This window comes from Dermacentor andersoni, chromosome 1, assembly GCF_023375885.2.
Source record: "Dermacentor andersoni chromosome 1, qqDerAnde1_hic_scaffold, whole genome shotgun sequence".
In the NCBI taxonomy this organism is placed as follows: Eukaryota; Metazoa; Arthropoda; class Arachnida; order Ixodida; family Ixodidae; genus Dermacentor; species Dermacentor andersoni.
Genome location: NC_092814.1, coordinates 141061541 through 141082642, shown reverse-complemented (window position 1 = coordinate 141082642; position 21102 = coordinate 141061541). Strand labels below are relative to the sequence as shown.

The 21102-nt window shown below is 43.3% G+C and overlaps 1 protein-coding gene across 2 annotated transcripts in view; it reads right to left on the bottom strand.

The window, feature by feature from the left end:
* The window catches only part of LOC126546058 (G-protein coupled receptor dmsr-1-like), a 1011142-nt gene that overhangs the window by 310355 nt on the left and 679685 nt on the right, over nucleotides 1–21102 (bottom strand). For both annotated transcript variants that reach the window (XM_055062099.2, XM_055062100.2), the window contains one exon: nucleotides 20188–20256. The gene's annotated coding sequence lies outside the window, so the exon portion shown is untranslated. The remainder of the gene's footprint in view (nucleotides 1–20187; nucleotides 20257–21102) is intronic.

The window sequence follows — 21102 nt, the reverse complement described above, 5'->3', positions numbered from 1 at the left end:
CCTTTATAAGTGTTCTAAATTCAGACCACTCAATTCGGCCATCAGCGTTATGTGAAATAGACTTTCAGACAACTTTGTTATTGAGGTTGGTAGAAATGTGGTCGCTTCCATGTGCCTCTAAGTCTCAGAACCATTTGACGTTAGTGGTTAGACATATCGAATCAAATGTTCAGTCTAAGTAACTGCTATAAGCAAATCCTCACAGAAATATTGCTCTGCCTTCATTTAAACAACAAAGTTCGTTCTCAGAGGCACAGACGACTATGCTTCTTCTCCTGGAGTCTATTTTATTGCTCCCCCAAATGGAACGGTGTGCGTTAAAATCCCTCATGATGAGCCAATAAGAAGGAGTTGCAGAGAGGATATCTTTGTCCCTTTCAGCTAAAGCTTTCATATGCAGGGTGTCCCACATAACTTGAGCGAAGAATTGAAAAATGAAAGGCGCATCGGAAGCGAATTGAACCGAACGCATACTATTCCAATAGACTATAGTAACTCAGACAATTTTTCTTTCCCCGTGAAGTGGTCACTTTTCACCGTCAAGCTCACATAGTGGTGTCACCAAAAATCCTTGAAGACGCAGCGAGTTCGTATGCGCAAACTGCAACTGATCTTTCGAAAAGTGTAGGCTCTGGTTGGCTGCGCCTCATGCCAAAGCCTACCACGTACTGCAGCACAAGAGGGTGCTATATCAACTTGGGAAGAAGAACACGTCTACATGTATCAACGGTACACAGAGAGGAATGAACACAGGAACGGAAATCTGAAAGCATAAGTATGCAGGAGGTCACTATATTTCTTTAGGTTGCATTACGTTCTGCACCCATACTTTGTGAGAATCAATTTCATATTCTAATTCGGATCCCGCAAACGGAAGCAACACTTCAGTGTCGACTGCGGTTCGGCGTGACCAAGATCAGATCAGGCATCTACTTTGTGACTGTCCCCGCCAGTGTGCCTAGAAAAGAACTGTCGCCTGCGTTAGATAGACTGGATCATCGCCCCTTGTCAGAGTAGAGGCTCCCGGGACACTGCCACACACAGTCCTCAGCAGAGAAGGCCTTAAACGTGTTCCACTGCTTTTTGGGGACATGTGGACTTTCTGACAGTCTTTAACTTTTTGTTACTGAGTGCCATGGCCCTTCGTAATAGACTTTTAGAACGCTACCTGCTACCGTTGCTATCACTGGATTCTATTAGTGGTTTATTTTGTGTGCGCTATTCTTTATTTCTCTATTAATCACCTTAACCCTGCCCCCAGCACTGGATAGCCAACCAGACCTGCATCTGATTAACTTTCCAGCATATTTTATAATCATTTCCCTCTCTCTCTTTTTGAATACGTGGTGTCGATGTGCTACATCGCGTTGTCTGCGCACATTTCATTTTTTTTCTCATTTTAAATTTATTTCGGATGTCTTTATATGAGCTTTATTTCCGTGTACACGAGACTCTATGTTGTTTTTCCCATTTTGCATTGTCTCTCGTGCAGAGGAGTAAAGGTGTTGTGGTGTCATCTGAGCCAATGATAAAGGGCCAGCAGAATGGAAAATTAAATGGATCTTTAGAAATACGGTCCCTGGCTGCCACTGCAGAAAATCGTCTACTGGAGATACTTGCTGAAGCAGGGAAAATTCACAGTGCTTGTAAACGCATACAGTGTATCTTGCTGAGACGTTCTCAATGCTCTTTAAAGAACATGAGTTCTTTATAAGTTTATCAGCGAAGCTCCATGATGGCGAAGGCGAGGCCCGTTGTCCACGGGTGTAGTAAGCAAGTGGAAAGGAGGATGGGTCGGGAAAACGTATGGATTCTATTCCCATTCTGTTCCATTTCGCGCTTCGTCAGTTGTCCAGGCGTCTGTCCACCTACATTCACACCAGGATCGGCTGGCCGTGAGCGGCGTATAACAAAGGAGTATAATCGAACGAAAAGAATCCTTACATTACGCTGGCCAAGGTCCTTTCGACATTTGTATTCAGACGTACCTTCAGGAATAAGAGCGGATGTTCTTAGTTGCATAGCCTCCACTGCTTAGTGTACAATACATGGCGAAAGGTGCTTCAAAACAGGCTATACAATATTTTTTGTTCACCAGAAATACCAGTAGAAATGGGAAATTAATTTGAAAAGTGTGTTGAGTCTATTTTGGCAATAATGTTCTTGGCATCTGCCGGTACCTGTAATTCGTTCACTGAGTAGTCAATTTTGCACATATTGACAAATACTTGGCTTTCAGTAGTTCTGCATTGGGATAGCAGTACAACATTGGGACCCCTCACTGTATGGCCAAAGGCGTTTACTATTCTCCACATTTTTGGCAATGGGGTGAGTGAACTCATACCGCCGCTTCAGATCCTGATTTCTTAAAAGTGCCGGTTAGACTTTCCGTGTGCAAATTGGCTAACTTGATGATTGTTTAGTATTCCGTAATGACGAAAGCCCGACGCTTTCTTATCCATTTTACACCTGCCTCGACACCGCAAACACAGTCTAGAGTCACTATGTGTCGGGTAGCAAGAGGGCTATTGCTGAGTACAGGTCACACGAATGCCTTTAGTCATGTAGTTGCTCCACTTTAGAAGAAATATATTGTTGAAAAAATTGCCAAATAGTTGCTAGTGCGAACAGTAGTAAGTAATTTAAACGCGTGGAAATCATCAGTACGTTGAGCGTAGGAAGAGCAAAAAAATAACCGGAGAAAATACTTTGTGCTACTAGCCAATCAAAGAGAGTCAGTTTCATCGGACGTATATAAACGAGACTGCGGAAGACCCTTTATCTCAATTGTGAATAGCACCCACTCGGAAGATTCAGATTGCTACGCAGCAAGAAGAAAACAAACGACCCGAAAAGATACGCATGTCGTAACCTATAAATAAAGATATCTGCACATTGTACATACCAATGTCGCTTACATGAAGAGCCATACCATGGTTGCGTACCAAAACTAAGAAAATGTCGCTTACATGAGGAGACATCATGGATGTGTTCTGCCTAATTTTTTAAACTGAATTCTGCAGGCTACGAATTTCTGCAGACCGGAATCCGAAGAGGAAGGAAGAAAGTAATGAATGTCGAGCCTGTTGCACAACATACCTCTCCTACAGGGTTCAGAGTCCTTCACAATGAGCACTTTACATATTTCGATAAACAAAAGTGGCGGCCAACACTGTTCCCCTTAAATCTCAAAGCGGGGAAGATTTCTGGCGCAAGAAAATTGCTGCTATCTGCTCTTTTATATACTATACCAGCAATGTTCCACTGAAAGAACGTTGCTTTTCGAAAGCAATCATTACCCACCTGGTGAGCCATATTTCTATGCGCAAACTTTTTCTCGAGTACAAGTGGTCTACGAAAAGAGCGCTCAGCTCTAGAAGCCTCGAGCCTGAACGAAAAGCAATTTTCCGTTCTTTCCTCCTGGCCAGGTGAAAAAAGCAGAATTGCTTTTAGACAACACAGAACATTGCCATCACCGTATGTTGCCGAAATGATTCCGGCTCGCATGAGACATGGCTACTGGGCTTTTGAACAGCGAAGGCCCAACGCTGAGCCGGAGATTGTGTTCTTGAAGGAACAAGTGCTCTAGCTCTCTTGCAGGTGGTTAGCAACACTTGGGGATGTTCTTCCTCGACTCTTGTTAAACCTCAACTTGCTTTTCATTTAGAGCAAGCTCTGAAGCACTATCGCATATGATGTCGAGCGCTATTCGGTTTGTTAAAAAGGGATATTTTGCCTTATACTTGTGGCGCTAAATACTGCGGAAAACGAAGACAAACTAAAGAAAGACGCACCACAAAGCGATGTGACGTGTGGCACTTTTGTTTGTTTCAGTTTCCGCGCTGTTTGCAGTCCCAGAACTAACTTGCCCAGCGTCGCAAACTTGTACATTTGCGGCACTGAAAGCGTCCAGGTTCTCAGGAGGCGAGTCCTGCTTTACTGATTTATCATCTATTGTATATCAAATGTTTTGGAATGCTGCCTAAGGATTGCTTGTGAGAAACGTCACGTGGGTTACATCTCTAGCTCTTGCAAAGTGATGATTCATCCAGCATAAAAATGGTAGCAAGAACATACATCGAATAGCCTTCGCATACAAATTTTGCAGGGGATTTGTCCGCCTAGACGTAGTAGTTTCAGCAACAAAACCATGGTGACATATCACTCCTTAGTTATTTCTTATACCCTTCGGGCAGAGTTAATCATTAAAAGCGTTACAGACAGAGCAAGGCTTCTAAAAGTTGAGAGAATGCAGGTGCTACCTTGCAAACGTCATAGCTCTGCCTAAATAAATGATGTCATACCAACGACACGCGCAATACACCACCATGACATTGTGCTGTAAGAAGATAGATAAATTTCTGTCAGCGTGGAATTGTGTCAACGACGCAAAAATACCATGGCACGATGACATAAACAGCATATGAAAGAATTCGATCTGTTTTACATCGCACAGATCAAATAAACGTGAATGCGAAGCCTGTGCTCGCTCATTCACATAATGGTTTAATGATTGTCTGCGCTAATCCTTATAGTAAGCTTAGAGAACACTACCGTGTAGTCACCTAGTGTTTCCATTCTGTTTCGCATTTATTTCCTAAATGTAGCATATATAGAAACGCTTTGCAAGGTATGCCGCTAAATCAGCTCAATAAGATGAACAATGTCAGTGAAGAGGCAGCGCAGTAAAAACCGCCATCGACTTCAACGGTGGAAAAATTTCAATAATAGTATGAGCCCAGCGTCATGTGCCATCATTTTTCGTTTGAACGCGGGAGCACCGCTAATTATGCGCGGGAAACTTGAGAAGCGCATTCGTGACAGCCTGCCTTCGACGCACCTGAATAACCTGACTTCATTAATCGTGGCCGTATGCTTTCTACGTTAAGCTGAATTTCATTTTAATCAGATGAACCGTACTGTAATAAATATGCGTAGAACGTTTCATTTTTATTCGATCCCTACTACAGACCTATAACCACTTCGCTGAGAAGGACAACAAAACAAAGCTAACCTATGTTTTAGTAACAATGCCGCGGTATCATCAAAGAGGTTTTACGAAAAATTCTGGAATGTCAGCTCCCTTAGATTATTACCAGCAGAGTTGAAGCCAGCGCTTTCCATTACTTCATCGTTAAAAGCATGCTGAACTAGGCGGAGAATAGTGGCAGTGCAGCTGCTCTTGCTCTGTGATGATAAATTCTGGAGTGATTGAAAAATAAGAGCTTTTTGTTTCGGGCTTGAATATTGCCATTAGCTTAGTCATCATATCGCGATCTCCCATAGCAAGTTGTCAAGACGTTAAATTTTGATCCTAAAGCGCGTGACACAGACAGATACATTAAGAATCATCTGCATGGCAAAAGTGGCCGTTTCAAAACCGCTGAAAGTGAATAGAAAACGCTTCCTCTACTCCGCCACATCTTGATGTTAATCGATTCTTTTAGTACGATGGCGACGGCCGGCTTCAATTTCAAGGCACCATCTCCACTCCACAATTATTTTTTTAAACCTCCTCGGGTATCATAAGAAGTTTCTATAAAATCAATTCAGAACAGCGAGCACATGCGGCACATCAGCCTGTATTTACGACGAAGTTCCTGCGCTAAAACTGTTCGTAAAAACCGATGTAAGTTTGTTTCTTTTATTTCTTTCTTATTCTACCTTCTTCTCAGTTCCATTTCCCCCTTCCGCAGTTCAGGGTAGCAAACGAATAACTTTCATCTGGTCAAGCCCGCTGGCCTTCCTGCCTCGCTCTCTGGCTCTACCACTAAAAATATCAAGTTCCGGCTTGAAGAAGTCACGCGTACAGAAGGTAAGATCCTAATTTACGTCGATCTGGCTTTCGATGAGTCAATACGAACTTTGTTATAATTTTTCGTGTAGCGGGCTTTTATTGAAGGCTGCGGGATCCGGCTACTATCACACGGCCAAACGTCTTTTTAGATATGTGCATAAGGTGTATTTTTTGTCTTTATGCATCAGGCGACAGGAAACCGGTGTGGGGGAGGAGGTCAGAGAATTCCCGCTTGCGCCTCTTGGGACTTGTGCGAAGACAAATACTGCAATCATGTAAACCTGCTGTCTCGCCGACATCTTCGGATTTCTTTCTTTACTTAGTATTTCTTCATTCGACGCGCAGCGAATCTTTATGAGAGGCCGCTGGAAACTTGTGTTGTACGTTTGACGGTGATCACATTTCGTCATGTGAGGTACTTTTCCCTTATGTTTGTTCGTCTAAATGAGTCGCTGCTTTAAACGTTGACGTATTCAGCTATGGTTGTGCTCAAGGTGCGATATATGCTATATTACATCAACTTACCTCATCGAGCGTAAGTGCATGCGATTCAAGTGCAAGCGCTGCCCACTTGAAGGCGAGATACAATCTTGACCGCCTGCTAACACAATCGGCCTCTTATTACTGCAGTCGTAGGTGCCAGTCTCGAAGTGCAGTAATTATCTCCTCTTGCTTCCAGGGTAAGCGAGTGCAGCATCGGTCACTTATTTACAACATCGTCCAACGTCCTTCCTCGAATGAGAAGATAATGTGGCAAATTCCCACTCAAGTTGGTAAATGCAGGAAAACACAATTTTGGCCCCAGTACAAACGTGATGAGAGCGTTTTTTTTTTTTTTTTTTTTTTGCCGCCAGCAAGTTTGTTGAAGTCAGGAAGTTATGTTGGCGACTGATGTCCACGAGTGATATCTCAGTGATGAGACTCCGAGCAACAAGGCGCGTTTGCCCATGTTTTGAGCGCGTGACTGATGTACGAGTACTTGATGACTGTCTGCGCTGCTAAAGTTTCTACAGAACTCAGTAACGGACATTAAATAAAGTTGATTGCAGAGAAAATCATAAAACTGCACACAACCGTATAAAACAAGGGAGCAAAACTTTAGCTGGTCCGTGGTATTGCAATAACATCTGCAATTAATTTCCGCATCTCCCGCGTAAGAAACGATATTTTTTAGGTGACTGATATTTAGGCAGAGCAGGTTCTCTAAATGAAGCGTGTTCGTTTTACGCCCGCCTCGGAGACACGATATATAAATGGTTGCCCATTGTGGGCACCCAATCTATGTCTCCACATTAATCTGCCTAAGCTCAGACTTTTTTGACTACACATTCTGCGAGTCTGCGCTTGATTTCCATACGCACTAGCGAAAGAGTATTCATCCCCGCTGAGGAGCTACAAGAAGTTTTCATACATTAAGAATTTTTGTTTGTTTTTAGCAGCCAGCAGTTGCAAACAGCTACAAAACACGACAATTGACAAGCAGAACCAATTCCACCAAGTCGTCTATCGTGTTGTAGACGCTGTTTAGCGTGTTCTCATTTTAGATTCACGAAATCACAGCCTCTTTGGAGTGGGAGCAAGCTTCATCAGTCACAGATGTACAATATTCATCATTTCGGCCCGGAAGGAAACAGAGGAGAGAGAAGGGGATCGTAAAAACTTCCAGTCCGCCAATATAAAGCGCGGCATTCACCAAGAAACAAAACCGCCTCATACACGAGAGAAATTTCTGTATGCGAATATCTGCGGAAATAATATTAGGGACTTTTCTTTTAGTCGGATATTGTTCGTTGCGAAGAAGAGTGAGGTAAATGGGAGAATACTATCATTAAGCAAAGTAATTCTGCGAAAATTTTCACATAACGTAGAACACATGGAAAGATCGAGTTTCTCTGACAGGAGGAAAAAAATGACAAAGACATTCCGCGACATGAAAATATTTCTCGGAAATAATAGTTGGCACAGAGACAAAGAAAGGTTCGGTGGAATCGAAAACAAAAATTGCGGTGCCTTGCATTGCCGTTGCTGAAGTGAACCACAGCGCCTTCACGGTTCGGCGCGGAATATGCACCCATGAGCCAACTTGGCGAAATAGGAAAATGAAATAACGAAAAAAATTTGGCTATTGGATGCGCCACTAAGGTTGACATTTTCTGCTCCTTTTTGGCTTCATTTTCCTATCACCAGAAGCAGAATGATTTTTTTTTTCATGAAGACATTCAGGGAGAGGATTCACATACGCTAACATTTCTTCTTTCTATTATGATTTAGTTTGCGACATCGGTGGAGGAACTCGGTCATCAGGAAGGCCATTTGAAGGAACGCCACTCAAAAGGCGCTGAAATAAGGGTATTTTCGCGTCATTGAAAGAAAAAGAAATACTTTCAGTCATCATAGATCCCCCACCTTATGCTATAATATATATAGTGGCTTTATCGTTCACTCAGAGAACAAGGGCCCGCATTCACAAAATTTCTTGCACTGTAATGTTTGTAATAGCAAATACAAACTGATTTTCATGCTGGACATATTGTTAGCGAAGGTGACCGGCTAGTGGCAAAGAGCATTTACAAAAGATAGGCGTTGGGAAATCGGCCCTTGTCCTTTTAAATTACAGATTCTGTACAAATATTGCGCATTGTGCGCTTACGTCTGTCGCGAATTGATAATATTATTAACATCCACTACCCAATAGGGACAAAGATAGGCTACTGTACACTGTCCTGAGAGCAATGTAACGCCTTTCGGTTCGCGAAACAGTAAACTAATGCAAAAACCAATGGTGTTTGCGTTTCCAAAATATCATCTTCAAGCATGGAATACTTTAGAATGGATAATCAATGTTTTCTGGGAAATCTAATTTAACGGTCTGGCTAATTTTTATTTTTTTTGCTCACAAAAATGTTCTTATTGCTTTTGCTTTCACCTTTCTCTTGCTTCGTCATAGTGATTGAGCCGAGAACAAGAAATTGTGGCGCTGAAGCTTCAAGTAGCGGCTTCGGCCTTCAGATCGCATTGCGATACGAATATATAATTGTTAAAGGCATAGATGGTTAAAGGCATAGCATTACATGGTGGGCTAGTTGGTTAAGCAGTTCTTGAGCTACCGTGCAAGTCAGACAGGGACAGCTATGGTTATGTGTACGTTTACTTTCTGGTGTGCCTGTTTATCCCGCGCTGCAACCCAAATAATGATAAAGATAAGTTACCTAATTACGAATGGTAAGAGTTCATTAGGCGTTTTTATGTGGCTCTTATGTTCAGGTCCATCCGTTGTCGCGGCATGTACAACACCGCATGACCCGCATGATTAAGCATCAGACATTTTACGAGCTCTGAATGTTAGAAGTTGGTGGCGATGAAGCCACGAGTGGCCACACACCCACGAGTGGCTCGGCGGAGGCATGGTAACGTGCGAGCTACCGCGTTGGAGCAGTCAATAAGGCGGCCAAAATGTGGTGGGCACGGTCTCTATCGTGCATGTTCGCAGGAAGACGGCTGCGGCTACTGCTTGACGTGTGCTCTAAGCGGGATACGTTGCCCCGTGGGAGGAAGTCAGGTTCTGCTATGCCCATCACATTCGAGAACTGCATGGTGACAGGAGCACCGGTGCCCGAGGCGGGGAGGGCAGCAATGCCTCCTGTGTTGCATCCCATTACATAACATTTCATTATATTACAGATCGGACGCTGCTGCGCGCATCTGTCGGAGAAGTCATTACGGCATACAGACTGATGCGGTTTAGACATCACCTAGGAAAGCATAACATAAGGCACTCAAGGTAGATCAGTGTGGGGCTGTACGCAGAAGCCAGTTATGTATTATCTAGTTTACAAGAAACCTCTTAGTGCGCTGAGATGAGTTGCGAGATCAACAGTGGTCTAGGGTTGTCTCGGTATGAACTCTGCAGAAATTTTTGTAATGAGTTTCAGCGTTTCGTGCCATTTATTTTGTTTTGCGTAAATTTGTTGTAGATTGCATACGCCATGACGTTATTATAGCATTTCTGCTCCTCAAATGTTAACGAGACAGTGCTGCTTCTGCTAGTAACAGATGCTTCTGGTAATACGAGGGCGTCATCGCGTTAGTATATGAACATCTGGTTTATAACAAATGTAGAAGGGTGCACACTCACCCGACATTTCATTTACAGGACAGAGCTTCAGGGCGTTCTTTCTCTCGAATCTAATTTTGTTAGAGGTATAACAAAAACATATAAATTATACAAACAATAGTTCTGTTTTTTTGGTTATCAACTGCTGCAGCATCCTTACTCCTAAGCCTTCCTAGTTTAATAGCTTGAATTCTTCTTCCAAGCACGCAGTGAATAGCATTGTAGAGATTGTGTCTCCCTGTCCTACCCCTTTCTTCATAGGTATTTCCCTGCTTTTCTTTTTGTAGAATTAAGGTTGCTGTAGAACCTCTGTAGATATTTCCCAAGGTATTTACGTAAGCGTTCTGTACTTCTTGATTACGTAATGCCTCTAGGACTGCTAGTATCTCTACTGAATCGAATGTCTTTTCGTAATCTATGAAATCCATATAGAGAGGTTGATTGTACTCTGCGGATTTCTCGATTAGCTGATTGATGACATGATAGATGACATGTATGTGATCCATTGTAGAGTATTCCTTCCTGAAGCCAGCCTGTTCCCTCGGTTGACTAAAGTCCAGTGTTGCCCTTATTCTATTGGAGATTATTTTGGTAAATATTTTATATAATACTGGGAGTAAGCTAATATGCCTGTAATTTTTCAATTCTTTAACGTCTCCCTTTTTGTTGATTAGTATAATGTTTGCATTCTTGCAGTTTTCTGGGACCCTTGCTGTCGATAGACATTGCGTATAAAGAGCCGCCAATTTTTCTAGCATTATGTCTCCTCCATCTTTGATTAAATCGAATGTTATTCCATCTTCTCCTACCGCTTTTCCCTGTTTCATGTCTTGCAAGGCCCTTCTGACCTCATCTTTAGTTATAAGAGGAGTTTCTGTATGTTGTCCATTATTGTTTCTAATAGAGTACTCCTGAGTTCTCTGGGTACTGTACAGGTCAGTATAGAATTCTTCCGCTTCTTTTACTATATCTTCGAGATTGCTAATGATATTACCCTGCTTATCTTTCAGTGCATACATCTTGGTTTGTTCTATGCCAAGTTTCTTTCTCCCTGATTTCAGGCTGCGTCCATTTTTTACAGCTTAATCAGCCTTTCTCACGTTATAGTTTCGAATATCACTTATTTTGGGTCCAACCTCTGGAGTTGGACACTTTCATTCTTTCTAGTTTCTTTATTAGGTACTTTGTTACTTGGGAGAGCTTGCCTAATGGTTGCCTTGGTACCTTGCCTCTCACTTCAATTGCTGCCTCTGAAGCCAGCCTAGTTACGGTTTCATTCATTATCTCTATGTCATCTTCATCTCTCTGTTCTAAGGCGGCATATTCGTTTGCAAATACCAGCCTAAATTTGTCTGCTTTTACCTTTACTGCCTCTAGGTTGACCTGTTTATTCTTGACAAATTTTGCTCTTTCTCCTTCAAATTGAGGTGAATATTAGTCCTCACTGACCTATGATCACTGCACTTTATCCTACATATCAATTTTAGATCATGCACTATGCTGGGATCAGCAGAAAGTATGAAGTCAATTTCATTTCTTGCTTCACCATTAGGGCTTTTCCAGATCCACTTTCTGTTGCTACGCTTCCTGAGAAAGGTGTTCATTATTCGAAGCTTATTCCTTTCTGTGAATTCTACCAGCATCTCACCTCTAGCGTTCCTAGAATTGACGCCGTAGTTGCCAATTGCTTGTTCACCTGCCTGCCTTTTCCCCACTTTTGCATTGAAGTCGCCCATTACTGCTGTATATCGCGTTTGCACTTATCTCATCACGAATTCAACATCTTCATAAAACTGATCTACTTCCTCATCATCGTGACTGAATGTTGGAGAGTAGGCTTGTACTACCTTTAATCTATACCTTTTATTAAGTTTGATTACGACTACAGCTACCCTCTCATTAATGCTGCAGAATTTGTCAATGTTGCCCGCTATGTTCTTATGGATTAGGAATTCTACACCGTATTACTTCTTATCTGGGAGACCTCTATGGCAAAGGACATGGCCGTTAGTCAGCAACGTATTAGCCTCACCAGTTCTTCTAATCACACTAAGGCCGATGATATCCCATACAATGTCTGATAGTTCCTCAAAGAGTGCAGCTAAGCTAGCCTCACTCGACAGAGTTCGGCAAACAAAGGCTGACAGGATCAGTTTCCATTGGCGGTCTGCCCGGACCCAGAGATTATTAGCACCCTCTGCTGCGTTACAGGTCTGACCACCGCCTTGGTCAGATGCTCCGCAGCTGCTAGGGACTGAGGGCCATGGGTTTATTGAAGGAATCATTTGGGAGGTAGTGGCCGAATACTGCACAAGCGAGGGCGATGCCTGTTATGGTGAGGGAGTGTCTTTGTTGAAGCTTAGTGGGCCTTCCTAATTTGGTTGTTATCGGATTAGTATAGCCCCATTCGTTCGGGAAGGGCATTTATATATATTAATAATAATAAAGGGGCCAAAATGGAACCTTGTGGAACACAGGATTTTACGAGGGATGTAGATGATAGACAGTTATTAGCTGTTACAAATTGAGAGTGGTTAGAAAGGAAACATTCAATCCATTGCACGACGAAATAGTCAATGTTTAGAGTACGTAATTTTAAAAGGAGCAAGCTATGAGGTACTTTATCGAACGCTTTTGAAAAGTCGAGGAATATGCAGTCCATCATCGATCAATGGTCGCGGGAGGAAGCTATGCTGTTGGAAAGAGAGAGTAGCTGCGTTTCGCATGAATAGTGTTTCCGAAAACCGTCCTGAGCGAGACTAAAAAATTCCTTTTATTCAAGGAAGCCTACGAGGGTAGAATATATTATGTGCTCTAATAGCTTACACGGTATACTTGGTAATGAGATTAGTCTATAGTTAAGCGGAGAATGAGCGTTACCAGTTTTAGAAAGCGGGACCACGTTACCCACCTTCCAGTCCTGCGGCAGTGTGCTTTTCTCTATAGAGACTGCGTATAAGTGTGGGCCAAAATTACTTATGAGTACGCTTAAGTGTTTTTTTTTAATTTCTGCTTAATCTCATCCACATCACAACAGGACGAAATCTTCAAGCCTCGGATCAGTTGCATCGCTCCAACTGACTACGTCGCGTGAGTGGCTGTAGCCGATACAACATACGTGGCGCTACGGCGACTGGCACAGGAGACGAAGGTCGCATGGTATAATGAGCAAGCAAAAAAAAAAAGTTGATCCTTCTTTCATAGGAATCTGTAGAACACGATAGTGAAACATGGCTTCACAGAAGCTGTTGCATGATTATTATACGTGAACAATTAAGCTGCAAGTAGCTACCAGTGGCACCCTACCACTGCACAGGGATCTTAGAAAATTTCCACACAAGCGAAAGTTGTCGAACAAATTGCGACTGGGAAGTATCCCCCGGAGACATTGCATTGCACGCGCCGGAGCACTGAGAAAATCCGCCATAAGCCACGGACGCTCGAAAACCGTATAAGCTAAACCGAATGGGTTGTTAGTAAATCACTTCGTGAGCTCACGGTCAGCAGCAGCAAAAGGCACATGATTTACGGGTCGGCGACCGTGTTGCAGGTTTGCTTGGCGCGCGGCGTCCTGCTGCCAAGTCGCTTTAGCGAAGGTGCGAGCACTTTAGTCCGGCTCCGTAGTGTCTTGGGCAGCCAGTTGAGTTGCGACGCGCTCAGCTTGAGGTATGCGAGCGGCAGAGTTAGCAGCGTGCGCCACGAACGAATGAAGGCGGTCTGCTCCACGCTGGCGTACTTGTAGCCGGACCAAAGCGAGATTCATCTGTCAACGCCGTTGCCTTTCTGCGCCGCTTAGCGCAGCAGTTTCCTTAGTTGTGCCATCGCAAGCAAAGCAGTAGGCGGGGTGTAAGCACTGCTGATGCATGTTGAAGTTGCACTCCGTAAGCGACGAGGCGTCACACGTTAATACAATGTGAAAGGCAAAGCATGTGCGGAAACTGCGTCGTTGCCTCAGCAGAAAACCTAGATCGCCTACACCAGGCTATACACCGCGCTGGAGCCTCAGCTGCGCTGAGACTACCGACTATGCTACCGATTCCCGAAGCGCACCGTCAGCCGGAGCTCGTTAGTGTCATGGTGCAGTACTTCGCTTCACCACTCCTAGATGCCGGTGCCATCTCTGTCCACACAGAGCATATTTTACGCGTTCGCGCGAACACCCCATCCGTTACAGGACGTTGATCGTGGACCCCGGCATAAAACACATTCGTGTTAGAAAAGAAAACACATATGTGTGTTACTCGCATAAAGTTGGACTCCCATGGGCACTTTTCTCTGACGATCACTATGAAAGTATGCAAGGATAGAGAGAGCACTTTGAAGCACCACTATATAGCAGTTAGCCGAAATATGGTTTGTATTCATTTTGTCACTGGAGTGCACTTGCACTTCCCAGCGTTACCAGACAACAAAATATTGTTTTTCAACTACTAAAACATCGATATTAAGGGCGCAGAGGAGTATTACGAGCTCCTAGGGGTAGAGCTAAATAATAAGGCTGCACAGACGAATCTTCGAGTCCTTATTCCACCAATCATTGAGGTAAAATAAAAACTGGTGTCTGCTTTATTTTTGAAGATAAACATGAAAGCGCATATGTTTATGCTTGCCACAATGAAGTGCCTAAATTATATACCACTGTCTTTATTCACAAAAAGCGCTTACCTTAGAATTGTTCGTGAGAGCAAATTCCAGCAAATCCTGATGCTGGAAGACCAAGTGCACTTGTGACCGAAAAGCATTGTGAATTGGCTCACATTATTAATTAAAGAAGCTTAATGATTTTCCTTTTACATAACCACGCATCTCAAATACCCCGAGGGAATTCTGAAAATCTCTTGGTCGGTTTTCTCCGCGTAATGGCTATTCAAGTTTGTCTAAAAGCCATCCTCAAGTATACAGTGTGTACACTACTGTAAAACAGCTAAATCTTGACGATCTGAGCCAATGGAAGAATGCTTCATGCCAAAGTTAAAATGGTCAGACATAGGTGCTATAATGAAGCGTTCTTCCATTCTTGAAGCATCGGCGTGTTAGCCTTTCAAGAAAGCTATTTCGATATGTTAAGAGCGTGCTAAAGGATCTCTAAGATGGGAACCCAAAATGCACGAGCGCGAGGGCAATCGGCATGCCAAATTTCAGAGAAGTACACAGACTCTTTAGCCTTGAAATGATTCAAGAGGGCCAAATACATTTTAAAAAATGTGAACCGCATGCCACTTGGTGAGCTTGGCATGAAGGCAACAAAAGGTCTGAATTTCTTCAGATAATTTCCGTTGGAGTTCTATACGTGAAAGCTTATACTGGCTTATTGAAGAAAGAAAGAAAACAAGTTAGCCTTTGCTGGCCCTCCTTCCCAATGACCGCCAAATAACCATAGGTAAGGAGGGGTCGAATTCACAAACTTTTCGTTGGTAAGTGCGTTTTGTCTTTGTCCGGCCGCCTTCGTTAATGCTGTCTAACATCGTCCAAATGTCTAAAAGCATGTCTGGCTAACGTCTGCTCGTAGAAATAGTTGTAGCGCAAGGTTCCTGTGAATACACGTGCCTGGTTATAATTCGCGGGTGCAGCGATGTTCATGTAGATAGCGCTAAGTGCTACATAATCCCTGTTCCACTAGCCTGTCCAAAAACCGCCGACGTGAAGTTTAACTTTCTTGCTCACCAGAAATTGGCAGAATTTGTTTATTTTCATCGGACTTCCTGATCCTTAGAAACAGCCACATATATATGAAGACAGCGTGCAAACCAAGACGTTATAATTTCGCATTGCTATAGTTCATATCGCTTATTTTTTGTTGGATGTTGAATGTAGTAAATGAAAAAAAAAAGAGTCCTATGTATAGTTTATTTGTTTGCAGCCTTTGCCGCACCCTAATACTACTTAGGATCATGTAGGATGTTAAAAAAGAAAGAAACATGGGCCGACGTCATAAAGCTTTTCTTTTTAAGCGTTATTACCCATTGGCCGGCCGCCTTATAACAATATGTCCAGCATCAGGATCGATTGAAATTGGCTTTTGCAAACAATTTTAGCATAAGAGATTTTTAGGAATATGGGCCCAGCTAGTAATGTGTGCCAGAGAAAACAGCGTTTTCTACGTGCCTTGGTGAACCCGAACAGGATGCTATTGTATAGTGAGAAAAATCCGGCTTTTATCACAACGCATATATTTTCTCCACATCAGTAGCGCAAAGATGGACCGTCGGGATAACTTCTAGGACTAATCAGTCTCTTTGGACAACCTCCGTCTGTTTAGCTGAATTCCGTCAGTGTCACACTCAAAGGCAGCAATTTTAGTAACAGCAGCAAGCAAACGCTACACTGCAATTTGGCCTCAAGTAGGTACGCAGAATATGACGGTAAAATAAACAAACGTAACCAGCCCGTATTCATACACACACAAAAAAAGTTCTCACGCTACATCTATTCTAGGAAATCGTGATGTCAAGCACGTCGTTAAAGATGCGCGCCAGAGAATAGCAAGCACTTCCGAAGGAAAAGCTTTATGGTTTCGGCCCCAGACTGATAGCCAATTTCTCCTCTGCGCTCGTATTCGCCTTACGTTACGCTGATATTTCTTTTTCGCTCCAAAACTTTTTCGCTGCCGACCGTGGCCCTTCATGAAGCAACTATTCTTACGAATTTCAGAGAGCGCGCTATGTTGCATCAAAGCATTGCCTGTTGTTGGCTCTGAAATGACAAAGCCTCGTCTATACGATATTTAGGGTACCATGGAAAAGGGTGGTAAAATTCGAGAAAAAGTAACATCCGACACCGCGACAAAAAGTAATATCCGGCAGCACTGATGACGAGACATCTTCTCTCATACAAAACTTACTTAAAGTTGAATCAGAAGCCAACAAGCTATGGAAAATTCGCTCAGTAAATCTAGTTGTCGCTGACCCGGGGTAAGATTGAACGTTAATCACTTCGTTGTGGAGCGGTTGTATATAGCCGTGAATCACGCTAAATAAGGCTTGTCATTTTCATTTGGCGCTTGTATTGAATCTTCGATAGTACGAGCCTCTCTTGAGTAACCACAAAGCTTTTTTTTCAGTTTCATATTGAAGTAACCGCCCAAGGTATCGAAGGTAACGAAACAGCGCACGTGAACTTGGGTGTGGGGCTACCTCTCGTAGATTTTTCCATCGCCTCTTGGCTTTCGACTTCATCAGCTGGGCTCAGATCGGTGACTGGTGTTGATCTGAATACGATGATGACAATCCTTCTGCAGCGCGTGGGAGCTTCTGCGAAGTGACCGTTTCACGCGCTGACATGTGCCGGTCAACGTAGGCACCGCCAAGGGACGATGCCGCTTCAGCGGTGCGCCGTGGTACTGTCTGGCTGTAACAACCGGAAAGATAAACGTAATGAACGGGAAGCTAGTGCGCATGACCCTACGGAAGCTAGCTGGGACCGGTGCTTCAGAGCGCAAGAGCCGGGAAAACGTAACAAACAAGAATGTATGAACGAGGTTCTACTTAGATAAGCGGACGCCACCACTTTAGGAGTGTGCTTTGAACTCCGCCTGAGAGAGAGAGAGAAAGCAAGGACAGGAAAGGCAGGGAGGTCAACCAGAAGAGTATCCGGTTTGCTACCCTACACTGGGGGTGGGGGGTAGCAAACCTGAGCCATAATATTAAGCAAGTTCAGTGCTCCTACACTATCTATAAGTACGTTAGTGTGAAAGTAAATGACATTCGACCCTCAGCCGAGCCTCCCTACCCTAACCCCCAACCACTTTCCGGTAGTTTGCCGTATTCAATGTAAATTAAAAGAAAAAGTAGCCACTAGCATCGCTTCTTGTTGCTGGGCTGGTTGGTTCATACCTGTTATGGTGTAATGGAACGCGAAACAAAGTGAAGTATGACCAGGACAGGAAAGAGCGTCACTCACAATTAAGTTTATTCATAGGAGACAGATTTATAGGGCGCGCACAGTATTTTTGTTAATAGAGCAGTTATAACGTAATTATCACTTTTGCCGTATGGCAGGTAACAGGCAAGTACTTTATTTGTGTGGCATGGGTGCTACAATACGCAGCCAAATTAGCAATAGGTCGTCACAAAGTGGTCCAACTGTCATTGAGCGCAGCTTCCTGGGTCGCGAATTAGATATAGTTGTTAGCAGGCGCAGATGACAACATAACATGCTGAAATAAATTATGCTGGTTCACGTAGACATGATTGAATAAAGAGCCTTCTCTCCTTTTTTTATCATTCATTTCATACAAACGTAGCTGAGTTTGTCAAAAAATTGTAATTCTGCCTTTTACGTAGCCACCGTGGGAGACACTGCATTAGACAGTGCCAACAGCTGAGCTTGTCTAAGACAAGCTGAACTGTTGGCCCAAAGAAATACGGCGGAATGTCTATGCTGTAACGACCGCGTTTTGCTCTCAAGGCAGGAGAGGGCCCTTTGCTTTCGCTTATTCTTCCCTGCACGTTAATTTTAGTTTATGTGTTAATTTTTGCTTTATGCCTTCTCAATTTCTGTTGTAGCCAATCGTATAACGTTACTTACGCCTATGCAATAAGTTCGAGAGCTTTCGGTAAGAATTGTACAGCTGCCATAGTGACCAATAATTTTGCTATTACTCGAATGCGGCGCCTATAGAGAAACAAAGAAAAAAAACATAACAGCCGTAACTACCGCACACACACGAACACCGTACAACGGTATAGTGACGCTCAAAGAAAATTTTTCGGGGGTCATTCACGAAATCCAAGATGTGAGGTATTATTGCAAGTGCGAGTTATGGCGTGTATGAGCGCCTTTAAATAATTTGTTGGGACCTAATTTCGACTACATTCGAATCGAAGAAGGCTTATAAATGAAGAAATAAGTACAAGTATAATGAATGCCACTTACTCAGCTGTGCACATTTTTGGTTTCCGCTAAAGACATTTTTAGACATGTCTCCAGACGCCCGTGTGGTCTAAGTCTTACGACAGCTGGGCGCATTAGCAAAATATGACTTTTTGTAACAATGACAATCGTCGTTAGAGTTGTAATACATAAGTTCAACGCAAGGAGAAGTTTCTAAGTATTTAAGTAACAGATAAGTGCCCTATTTTGCGGGATATGAGTTCTATAATATGCAGCCGAAGTTTGCAACTGGTCGTCACAACAGTCGTTCAACGGTGATCGACTGCACTTTCCAGGATCTTGAGACAGAGAGTCGACCGCAGACATACACGACAACATAATGCTGAATGACATAGACAAACAATGACAATAGTATAACCCAACACAAGCTTCAGGCACGTCATGCACACCTATTATGAAAAACGAGGCAGAAACCCGTGGCAGACCATTTCTGGACGGGTTTTATGCTTTAAATATCTAAACTATCACGTTTTAAGCATAGCCAAAAACACTGAGAACAACGACGAAACAGGAGGAACATACGCACACCCTAGTGTTGATGCGTTCCCTCCGTTTTGTCGTCTGTTTTCACCATGTGTGATAATCAGCTCACTCGTACATGTCAAGTCCGTTCAGATTTCTAACCTATCTCAGTTGCCATTAAAGGCAACTTACTATGAAAAATGCAAGGAATATGAACGGCCTGATTCATAAAACTCTTTGTTCGTAAGCGCTGCTTGCCATTGATCCGCAACCCTTGATAAATGTCGAACATCACGTTTTGCTGACATCTGCACTTACGAGTATTTGTCCCCCGAGAACATTTATTATGAACACGGACCCAGAACTGTTTCGACGGTGGTCCGACAGACCTATTATTAACAAGCAAAGTTTAAATTAAACAAACTATCGGCCCAACCTACAGGAAGGCGCAAGCGCTGCTGCCCCTAATGTGTCGCACCTAACATGTTGGCCACTGCAATAGGAAATAACGCACTTGTATTTATGTGGTCACAATGGTCCCGAAGCATCTCACTGCACACTCATTGTTGGCTGACGTTTCAAACTGTCTGTTAACAATCACTACACAGGATTATCTAAGCCATACACGTCTTACAGACTCGGATGTACGTTGGATACACTGAATCAAGACTGTATAGATCCTTTTTGGCCGAAACAAGGTTCGAATAGCAGTGTGTTCTAAGGGGCTGGTTAGTTTACCTTCAGAATAAAAATAGGAACAGCGCAACACAGGACGAGAGAGTAAAGAGCTCAGGACAGACCGCTGTCCTGTGTTGCGCTGTTCCTGTTTTTATTCTGAAGGTTTGAATAGGTGGTCACAGCTCGAAGAGTCTCGCTTGCTAGTGTTGAAAAGCATAGCTAGCAGTAAAATAAAACCACTCACCAGCAGTTGCGATGAACCTGGCCTTGTCTTCAGGAGCTGTCCTGGTATCGTGCCCTCGTGTGCAAGAAGCTGGGCAAAATAAGCCAAACTTTGTTATGTTTTATCGTCTGAAGCTTTGTAGTATGCAAACAGTCTATTAAAGTGACGCTCTTCGTATCTGAACGAGAACAAGGTACAAACGAGAGCCTACGCTGCGAGAAGTGGACTTGCCTTTTTCAAGTGGACAAGTGAACTTGCCTTGAAGTCCACATGTTGAAACGTTGGCTCCCGCTTTTACCTTGTTCTCATTTTGTTCATCGTCTTGAATTTCCATCTCCCGCCTTCCCTGTGTTTTCTCTGGACTCATCGTGTTTGTCACTTATGGTCCAATAAATAACATACCATCGCATTAGGTCACTCCAATGCGACATAACGACAGAAGTAGAAGCGGAGTGCTACGTAACAACTAACTTTCTGACGCTATGATATTGTGTAATTCTGGTGTACAACGGTATATGTGATTTCATATGCACCGGGAAGGTACTGTAATTAGCAACACTGTGTGCGCATGATGTAATCAAATATGTTAGAACTGCGTAATGTAGCTAGGTATGCGAGCAGCATTATAGCACTTTGAAGTGGGTCAAAGGCGAAGGACATGAAACCTAGTTCAAAGCGCACGGTTATCAATCAAAGAAATAAGAATATCAAAAGAAAATACATTTGCTTGACGTTTGCGACAGGTGGAACACACAAGCTTGTTTGCCTTAACAGTGATTTAAAATATCAAAATAACAGAAGTCGATGCGGAAGCTGTCAGTCAAATCAAAGCTTGTCAACCAGCGAACGATTCACCGAGGCGGAAGCCGCAGCAACTGAGACAACGTGAAATAGAGAGCTGAAGGCAGCATTAGACAAGCGGTTACCTCTACTGGC